This window comes from Capsicum annuum, chromosome 9 (assembly GCF_002878395.1).
Source record: "Capsicum annuum cultivar UCD-10X-F1 chromosome 9, UCD10Xv1.1, whole genome shotgun sequence".
Lineage (NCBI taxonomy): Eukaryota > Viridiplantae > Streptophyta > Magnoliopsida > Solanales > Solanaceae > Capsicum > Capsicum annuum.
The window spans coordinates 86058132-86069567 of record NC_061119.1 but is presented as its reverse complement, the minus strand read 5'-3'; positions in this window follow the sequence as shown (position 1 = coordinate 86069567).

Sequence of the window (11436 nt, the reverse complement as noted above, 5' to 3'; positions counted from 1 at the left end):
TGCCTCTACACCAACTCTCTTCTTAATGGGTACAAATTATGCATCATCATCAATAATATCTATCACAGACACCACTCTCATATCTTTTGGCTAACGCATTAATTAAATCACATTAAAAGTAACATATTCATTGAGCTTGAGTTTTATATATCCCATCCACATATCAACCAATGCATTACTTGTGGCTAGGAAGGGCCTTCCTAAGATAATTGGGAACATTAACATCCATCTCACAGTCAAGAATTAGGAAATTAGTTGGAATATGAATAAAACTACCTTCACCAAAACATCACATAATATACCAACCAATTTCTTCACAATTCGGTCAGCCATTAATAATCTCTTCGACATAAGCTTAGGTGTCCCCAACCCTAACTACTTGTAAACCACTAATGGTATTAGATTTCTACTAGCTCCCAAGTCACACAATGCTAGTGCAAAATTCAGAAACTCAATAGTGCAAGGAATAGTGAAAGCTCTGGGGTCCACTTTCTTCTCAACCAAGGATCGAAAAACCGTAGCACTATAATGGCGCATATTATTAGCAGGCTCAAAACTTACTTCCACTTATTTATCACTATGTCCTTTATGAACTTTGCATAATTTGGCATCTGCTCCAACATTTTAACAAGAAGGATATTCATGGACAACTCCTTTAACATAGCCATGAGTATCTGATACTTCTCCTCTTCTTGATTCTTATTCAACCATTAAGAAAATATGGAAAAGGTCATAAAATGGTCTTCAAAATTGAATCTACCTCCTTTTCCTTCACTTTATTAGTTTTATATCGTTTCTCAACACCCTTTGATTTCTGTGACATCTCAGGATCAATCACCAACTTCTCAGTTTTAGCTTTAGGTGCATCATCAAGATCTATAGTATCATTCTTTACCTTATCAACTACCAACATAGAGGGATCAATAGTATCCTTAACATTTTGAGTGGTTATAGCTAAACAGTGACTATAATTCTTTAGATTCTCCATAGTATTACTCAGAAGAGTGCCCGATTTATGATAATTTAATGTAGCCGACATCAGACCAAACTGGTGCTCTAGCTGCTTCATTGTAGTAGCATGTGATTCTTCCTTCTGGATCAGTCTAAAAAATTTGCCTTAATATCCTCAAGGAAACTCTCTTGATTTTCTAACCCTTAATCAGCTTTGCAAGTAAAGCTAACATTCTCAAATCAATATCACAGTTCCCTAGTGGAACATATGTACCACTCTTCTCCTTATAGTTATCATTTTTCCTCCATTCACCATCTTTCTCTACTCTAATCCCTATACCTGTCCCCATAATAGTTCTAACCTTGATTCTGTTGCCTCGAGTTCCAAGAGTCCTGATTAAACCCTTGTCTAGAAAACTTACCATCTGTCTATTTAGATACTTTGCTTCCTCCTTGATATCAAAATCATAAAAACTAGTAGATTTACCTTGTCCACCCATAAGATTCACCTTTTCTTAATTCATAGTTGCAAATTGCTTGGTTGGTAACCCAATCTCTATCCTTAGCTCTATAACCTCTTGAGCCACTATATCATCTACAATTCTTTGCTTATTGGATGCACCATCTCCTCTTTTTTCCTCTCGAGTAGGCCACTCTCGATTGATATTAGAGACCCTATCTAAGATTTTTGTAGCTAACTCCCAACGAAGAATCATGAAAGCCCCACCAATAATAGTATCAGCAACAACTTTGGTATTGGCAATCAAGGATCTACAAAATTATCAAGCAAATTTCTTCCTAAAATTTTATGATTGGGCACAATCATCAACTTTTTCTTAAACTACAACTAGGTCTCATATAATGCCTTAGAATATAATTGCTTAAAGTTATATATCTTATCTGTTAATTGCATCATTCTAGAAGGTGGGAAAAATTGTCCCAAGAACTATTTTAGTAAACCATTCTAATTAGTGATGGACCACGAGGTAGTCCCCCAACCATAATATCGCTTCACCAATAAGAAAGAATATGAACAACCTGAGTCTCAAATCTTCCTGGCAAACCCCACGTAAATTATACAAAGTAAAAATCCCAATAAAATCATGATGTGCATGTTGACATCTTCAATCAACAAACCAACAAATAGACCCGTCATATTTACCAACTAGATCATAACATTCGTAATATCAAACTTCACCCCTTAGGTCAACTCAAAAAAATTGATAGCTCCCATATCGATAGGCTCAATGTACCCTAAATATTTCTTCAAATCATCATATAAAAGCAAAAATAGAAAAGTTGGGGGTGCTTTCTCTCTACCTCATCTAGCTCTATCAAGTGTTTCTCGATGCTCTTCCTGTCTTACCCTCTCCTTTTGAGCTCCATGGCGGGAAGCAGCATTCCTTCTCATATTTTCTTTATCCAATAGCAAAACAATGGTTTGTGAGACTATTTCTGGAATACCAACGAAAATTAAGGATTCAAGAGATTTGGGTTATCGTGAACTCCATGCTCATGTCCTGCCATCCTATGATCCTGTCATAGGGTTCTTTCAAGCTTAGGTTCAAGTAGGATCAAGGTATTGCCTTGAATCCGAGTACAAGGAATACACCGACGTAAGCCCTAAGAATAATAGAAAAATGAAAACCAACAACCTCAACAACTTTAATCAATCGATTCATAACCGTATTCCCCGGCGACGGTGCTAAAATTTGATATCGCCCAAGATTACACCTCCAAGAAGTATAATACAGTCGTTGTCAAATATATAACCCAACAAAGGTTGGGGTCAAACTCACAAGGAATTGGTTGAATATCTATCATGCAATTACTGAAGTAGCCAAAAAAGTACAGAAAATTGGCTGGGAGAGTTTGTGAGAATTGTATCAATAGTAACAAATATTATGAGATGAATACTGGGCCCCTGACTTCCTAACTCCGTAGACTTATCGTGCTCCATCAAACTATTCCAATACCTTGCATACAGAATCTGATAAGATCTGTATCACCAACTGTCATGTGAACATATTTGGTTAATTTCACTCATTTTTTGAGTCTCATAGTGTCATCGTACTAACCCTTATCCTAGACTCCAGATTAACTATTACCTTTACAGTTTTAAGTTAATTAGATGAAGGTTGATAGATTTAAATTACTGTTGTGATCTTCTTTTCCTAATATCTACTTGTTTTCTAGAGTAAGTATTGAATACAGGTAGGTTCTCAATATCTATAGTCATTAAGAAATCAATTACACCGAATAAGATCACAATACATTCTAGAATATTGATCAAGAATGACTTTGCACTTCCTCAACTTCATTATTCCATCAGGGTTTCCACAACCCTAGTTAGGTGGTTTAGTCGCTCATGTTTGCAAGTACATCTATAGAATTCATAAAAGAAAGCATATGAATAATATTATAATAATTGAAGAATAAAAATCAAAATCTCAAATTAATATTCAACCATAAAAACCATGAACAAAGAATTCAAGATCAAAGGTTGAATCTCAGAATAAATATAGTGTTGTAAATGTAAAGAGTACTAAACTAATACAAAAACATCAAAGGGGTATTTGTAGAATACATTAGAACCTTAAAAATTCTAACCAAAATAAAAAAAAAATTGAGACGGCAAGAACTTACGGACCCACTTATGGGCCGTAGGTACCACCTACGGACCCTAGGGGGGTCGTAAGTATCAGACTAAATCTCCATGCTGCAGAACACCCACTTATGAGGGTACTTATGAGGGGAATAAGTGTTACTTATTCCCCATAAGTAAACCTTCATAACTCTCAGAACAAACTTCTAACTTTAGATCTTTCAGAACAATTTTCTCTGACACTTATGTGGCCACTTACGATGGCCATAAGTGTCACTTACGGCCCATAAGTGGGATCCTCTACTACACTTCAACCCTTTTTCTTCTTTTTAGCTCCAGAACCTAGTTTCCTACAACACAACCATAAAAACACATCACATCTACCAAAAAGGACCTAAGTACTTGCACAGTTTTTTATTTTAAGCGTCAAAAGTATCATGAAATCATGGCACATCAACACCCTAAACTTAGAATGTTTGCATGTCCTCAGGAAACAAACGCAACACAATGCTTAACTAAGAAAAACCTACGGAACCTATGGCAGTCAACTTCAATTTCAACTCAACAACTTTTACCCCCTCCTATTTTAAACTTTTCAAAACTAACTATGTGGATCTTTATAGCACAACAATGCAACACGAGGGAAACAAGGTATGGCATTACATTAGCAACAAATAATCAAGCAAGTATGCAAGTTACACTACCCGAACAAATAAGTAGTTGGAAACACAACCAATGTACCCTCACAATAGGGAAGTTTTGCTCTTAGAGTATGATAATGCAGTCAATGCAGGGATGATATTGAGACACACACTCATAAAATAAGTTCTAATCAATGTGCATAGAATACCATAGTCTGTCCCTTATTTTCTTTACCTTAGTTTTTCGAATAGTCAGACTAGGATTACTATAGAACTTTATTTGTCTTGTAATGTAGGCTTAAAGGTTGGTACATTACATTTGGGAACTCGTTACTCACCCTCCTTGACAATATACTTATATTTTGGATCCACTTCTCAACCAACTTCTTTTACTTCTTCCTTATTTTTCCCTTTTCTCTTTTATTTCACATTCAAGTTGGGTGTGATTTCTTTATTTTCTTTTACAATCTTCATCTTTTTACTATTCTTTTTTTCATTTTCTTTTACCACACCCAACCCTACTTTTTTTATTTTATTCAAACCCTTCTTCATACCTAATTTAAACTACGTACCCCTATGATAGCAACCCTCAACATAGGTAATTTGCCTGAGTTGAGGTGCGTAGTGTCCAAGAAGGGACTAGGGCCAAAATTGGTTCATTGTAATTGAATTGGGAAGGTGACAAGGTGAAAATAAGAAAATAGCTTTGTGTAGGCTCAAATTAGGGATCAATGGATACTTATTCATATTTGGATGGTCATTTAGGCTAAGAGTGGACTAAATCAAAGATGGCCTATGATCATGTCCTAACCAACTATCCTACAACCTAGACAAGACTAACCAGGTAAGTTCTGAATTAAATGCACAAAGGGAACTAGGTAAGTATCTCACACATGTATGGTAAAAAGGTTATATTACCAACCACTACATATACAGTTCATGCAAATGCTAAGATATTATTATTTTTTCCCTAATCCTAATGTTATAACAAGATTCACAATAGTCACATATATATTTATATCCCATAGTTCACGAAATCTTTTAAGAGGGGTATCAATTTTAAGAAACACCTAAAAAAATTAAATATGTCAACTGCCCTTAGGTTCCTTATTTTTATCCTAACTACACATAACACAACATAACACATATACAACACAAACACAAAATGACCTAAATATGCTGGTTCTACTAGGATACTCCAACCGATGGGAAAAGAAGCATAACAAGGAAAAACCTCAGTTGTGGTATACCCCCACCCTAACTAAAGACTATGCATTGTACCCAGTGCATAACTATAATATAAAACAAGGGATAAAGACATATCGGGGATGCTCTAGGCAACTAAATAAAACTCACCCCATCTAGGGCATCTCATGGCTCAACTAAAGAAGGTGGTGGTGGGGTATACCTAGAAGACATGCTTGCTGCTATCTCAGCTTAACTTTGCTCATCAATAGAGTGGGACACCCTAGAATCATGAGTGATCTTGTTTAGAGCTTTTGGATAATCCATGGTGGGGTCCTATAGCTTCTCTTATCGACCTTTCTTGGACCCAACAACTGAGACCACATTATCATCAACAAAAAAGTCAAAATATTATAGGTGGAGGTAGAGGTAATGGTTGCGTGAAGGCTGGAATCACTGGAGGAATGAATGGAACCTGACTCTCTACTAGTGATCACACCTTGGTATGCAATGTAGTCATCTCCTCATGGAAGACATATAAAATAACAGTTTGTACCTCATGCAATCATTCAATAATTCAAGCCTTAAAGCTATCAATATGAGCTTGAATCTCCCTAGTATACTATGTCATATCTACTCTTATCCTCGCCTTAAACTAGGTCTAAACAATCTCTAGTATAAACCAAACCAAAGGTCAGATCTATGCGAATAATGTAGCTAGATGAGTGTTAATATGAGTGGGGAATAAAGTTACCTCATCCTACCATTCAACCATACGCTATAGAAAATCGTGCAACACATTAATCAAATCAGTAATTGTAGGACGAGGGGGTGCAGTAGATGTCCCAGCTGGCTCAAAAGTAGAAGTAGGGGTTAGTGCAGATATAGTATTCGGCCTCTCAATATGCTCTACCAAAATAAAGGGTCACCCCTCAAAATGGGTCAGAATAGCAATAGGAGGTAGTTGTGCTCCCTGTGCAAGGATCGGGTTTTCTGTATCCTTTAAAAAGATAATATTAGTTGTACGGATCACATTAATTTGATAATTGACCTCAGGAATATACGACACTCTGAACGCATCGTATGGCTGTTAAATCAAATAAGGGAAAGGAAGGGTGGTAGTCTCACCGAATGCTCTACTGTGGATCTTTATCCAGATCAATCTCATAAAATATATGGCATAGCTAGTAATCAGTCTAGCAATCAAGACAACTTTATTCCATGTAAGTATGTTGTCCGAAGTAGTCGAACTCACTATGTGACGTACCATGATCCACCAAACTTCACCACAAAATGCAGTGACATTTTTATTATCTCTTTATTTTCTCAACCCATATGGACTCACCACCCAACTCAGCAAAATAGATGGTTATCCATCTAGCCAAATCAAGTCTATGTCTTATGCTCTACGTCCCTTATGGAGTGCCTATCATGCGCTAGCCTCATCCTATAATCAAACTCAGCTGTTTACATTGGTCTTTCATACAATGGCCTAATTGACACTTAATGGATAGTTGCCTTAGAAATATCCACTCATACCTCCCTGACTAAAGTATGGTTCAGCTAGGGCTACTCAACTCCTCTACCCTTAGGCGGGGTAATCAAGTAGATCGTCGAGACATATGAGGCATAGAATTTCCAAACTAGAGTCAGGTTGTATAAAATTTGGGACTAAGTCATCCACCCTAACTGATGTCTATTAAATGAGGCTCAAAGGTATGGTTCTCTTATTAGCCCCATCAATTCAATCCTAACCTCTGCTGTGATACTATGCTTCAAACAACCTTGCTCTATCCAGAAGCTATCTCTCTAAAAAATATGTTAGATACCCTTCACATACCATCTCAGAGAAATTTCAGTAATAGGCATAGTCGAGACATGTGTGGAAGCATACTCTAGGGCCGCAGGTGGTAGAACAGTGGGCTGAGTGCCCTTCGCAGCCGCCTGAGTGGCTTGTATCAACAATGAACATATTTGATATGGAGCCCAAGCTACACCCTTTTCAGACTAAGGTGCAACAAAATTATATGCCAACTCACAAGCTGAACAGATACATTTTTTGACCTCTCTTCAAACTAGAGCTGAATGCATTCTCCTTTCTTTTAGAATCTATACTGGTACCAAAATCAACTCTATCTCCAGAACCAGCCTCTAAATCAACTACTTTTTTCCCTATCTTTTGAATCACCATCTCTCCTTAGATTAGAAAGAGTATGGTGGTGATGTCTTGGCTAACTTTATCCTCGGCCTTTGAACAGGTCTAAGTGGTACAATCTGGGCCCTTGCCTGTGTTGGTGTGGGCTAAGAACCCAGTTGAATAATAGCTGGTACAGGATGGAAGCATCTGAATAAGAACTGGGGTAGGTTGAGTGCCAAATGTGGAAAAAACTATTGCGACTATAACCTGTCACTGTGATCGGACCCAAGTTTATCGTGGGGCCAACTAGTTGTTGTCGTGAATTATGAGGTACTCTTCCATAGAGCCACTCGACTCAGGAAACTTATCTCGAATCCTAGACTGAACTCCCTTCTTTTGGTAGATCTTTTGGTTCCATCGTACCTGGAAAAGTAGTTGTTAGTGCCTAAAATACAAAAACAAAACAAAAAATTTGAAAAAAAAACTTGATGACCCAAGGTACGGCTACCTATGATCCTACTTATGGAGGTCGTAAGAAGCACTTACAGGGGTCATAGATACCCTTAAAAGAACCAAATAAAGCCCTAAAGTTTCAGGGCTTCAGGTCTGACACTTACAAGGCTACTTATGCCCTTGTAGGTACTATTTATGAGGCCTGTAAGTAGCCTTATAAGTGAACTTCAGAGAGTTGGTAAATTTTTCCCATTAACTTTATCCCATACAGTGTATATTTTAACTTTTTATCCCAATTTTGAACACTATAATATGCATCAATTTAAGTTCAACAGGTATTGCACAAGTATTTTTGGGCTTTCCCTTTACTATTCAACTTCTACTTTCATATATTAAGTGATCACAAGTTTCCCAAATGCAAAACTTGCAATAATTTCACTTTTATCCATTTTAGACTTCATATTTTTAGAGAATTTATGATAAAGTATCAATTTCACGCTATATCACGCATTACTTTTCAAGTACAACTATCAAGAACATATTTTTACTAGATTTAGAGCCAAAAGTGTTACCTAGATTTGAAGAGACTTGGAAGTAGAAGATGAATAATGTGAACTTTAGCCTTAATATGTGACTTGTATGTACAATATGGTGTGGGTAAGATGAATTTTTCTTTTTATACTCTTCAGAGGAAGATGAGGAGTTTGAACTTAAGTGAGGGTTTTAATTTTTGGAAGTAGTGGGGTAATAAGAGTTGGATTTAGGGTTAAATAGGGGTTAAGGTTGGATTGGGTTGAGTCACTTGGGCCCTACCCAGTTTTAAAAATTTTGAACCCCAAATTTTGGTAAACTTATAGGGCCACGTACGACCTTTAAGTTTTACTTAAGACGAACATAAGACTCTCACGCTAGCGGCAATAATTATGAACTTGGATAGTGATGGCATCGATGAGTATGACGAGATGGCGAGTGCTTTTATTGATACAGGATCTTACACTTTTGCACCAAGAAAGTTGGATTTGGACTTGAAGAATAGTGCTATCACCGCTTTTTGTATCATAAAATACACTCTTATATATGGTTACTTTTCGTATTTCTATCCTATACTGTTGGATGATTATAATTGTTTAAGCCTATCATATTAGTGAGTCTTCTTCATAACTAACTTTCTTTGTTGGTGATAAGATGAATAGCGTTGACTCACCTAGATCAATATGCCTATCTTTTATTTAATACATCCACTGACCATTGTGCTGGGTTACCCTGATTAGGATAAAGTAATGTATATACTAGATTTTAGATTATTGGGAATTCTTTGGTAGTTAAGGTGGCGATTCACGTCATCGCTTTGGATTGAGGTCGATTATTAATGATGCTGGCTGAGTATATATGGTTTTGTGCTCATCCTTGCTTTTTCTTTTCTTTTTTATTTTTCTTTACCCTATGTAGGTATTAGGCAGAGTGAAAAATTTTAGATTTTGTTTCTTTAGTACTAACATTATAGAGATCGAGGTAGTGGATGATGGATTTTGGAACTTCTTGAATCTCTCTATTTATGTCTTATATTTTATTCACATCTAAGACATTTTATACAATTACTATTAGTGGAATCTATGTTAGAGGCTTGTAATTATGACAACCAGACCTAGGATATATCTCTGATACTTGTATCTTATTTATGTATATATTTGGGATTCTTTTATTTCTTCTATTTTCGCTCTTAAACTCCCTTTAACACTTGTTCTTTAGGTTAGGTTAGGCTTACTTGTTCGATGGGTGTGATAAGTGCCATCATATGTCTTATTTTAGGTTGTGACAAACTGGTATCAGATCCCTAGGTTCATTGGTTTTTTTGTACAAGCTGAGCCTAGTGGAGTCTTTCGGATCGATCCAGAGACGTCCGTTTCTATCTTTGAGGCTACATGACTTTAGAAGAATTTTGTTACTTTATTTTATTTCATACATTCATAGCTTTGTAAAACTTTGAATGTCATATTCACTCTCTCTCAAATGGTGAGCATGCGTTCTTCCTTAGCTAAAGATTCAAAGCTCGTGCTTTTGATGCATGAAAGGAGCAAGGTTTGAGTTAGTAGTTAGATCATGATGTCCAAACCAGCTAAAGGTCGGGTTATAGTTACCTTTTTAGGTTTTGGGGTTACTAGTGGTGGTAGGTCTAGTGAGTTAAAGGGGTTGAGGCTAACGCAAACACAACTTGTGACCACAACTATGATTAAGGATTATTTGGTTCAAGTGTTGGGTTTCATTTAGAGGGTGGCTCCTATTGTGATTCAACATGCTACTTTGAGGCATCCTAATTGTTTCCCTAGTGTTGATGAGGTACTGTTGTGGATTTATCGACATCCAGTGACTTTACCATTTATGTCCATATAAGGACATATTTTATATTTAGAGTTCATGAGGAGAGGTCCCCTTTATTTTGATGAAAATCCTAGGTTTGTTACTTATATATTATTGCATTGTCGTGAGAGGTTGCATAGTTTGGGTTTAGGTGATTCTAATGGAGTAGACTTTACTTTCTTTCAGTTCTTTCGTTAGCTAAATATTGGTGGAGGATCTTTATAGAGGGTAAACCAGTTGGATCACTTCTTCTAGTATAGGGTTAGTTTACTTGAGTAGTTTTAGAGGAGTTTGTGTAAAAATATGAGAGGCTTGTGGGTCAGAGGTACTAGGGATTTGATGATGATAATGACATGTATATTGAAGGTCAAAATTGTTGTGGTTATGCTTAGATAGGGTTAGATTAAGGTAGTTCTTCAAGTTTGGTTCAACGGGCTCCAACTTTTTTAATTTTCTTTAGGTGTGGAGGTCTCGATCACTATGATAGAGATTGCCCATAGATTATACAGACAAATAATTCATTAGTTACTCTGAGAGATGATAGGTTTTAGTATTAGGTTCCATAGGATTGACACAAAATAAGAGTTTCTAGTGCAGTAGTCACAGGTATAACTTTAATCCACCTTTGATTTGTCTTAGTAGTGTTTTATTATGAGTCTATATCTTTCTATGTATTTTTTTCTCTGGTATTAAATCTATACATAACTCATGGTCTTTTGTTGGGCCTACTGATATTTCTACAATGTAGATGATTCCTTAGTGGTGAATTTGATGTGTAGATCCTATGTTGTGACTCACTTAGAGTGCAAAAAAGAATAAGGTTTGATTTCGTAAGTTCTGGTTGATTTTAGAATATTTAGGTATGATCTCTTTGATAGTTATATTATGGACTAATGGTGATCGATGATGGATTTTGGCATATTCAGAATATTAAAGATAATCTAGAGGTCTCTAGAGAGTCGTGGGTCAGTTGGGATCGAGAAAGTATTTTAATTATTAGGATGACAAGTTGTGAGTAAAGAAAGTTACAACTAGAAGGCTTGTGTAAAGTTGCCAGCAAGTATTAATGATAGTGTGTGTGTGCTTGAGATGGTTGTCTTAAGAGG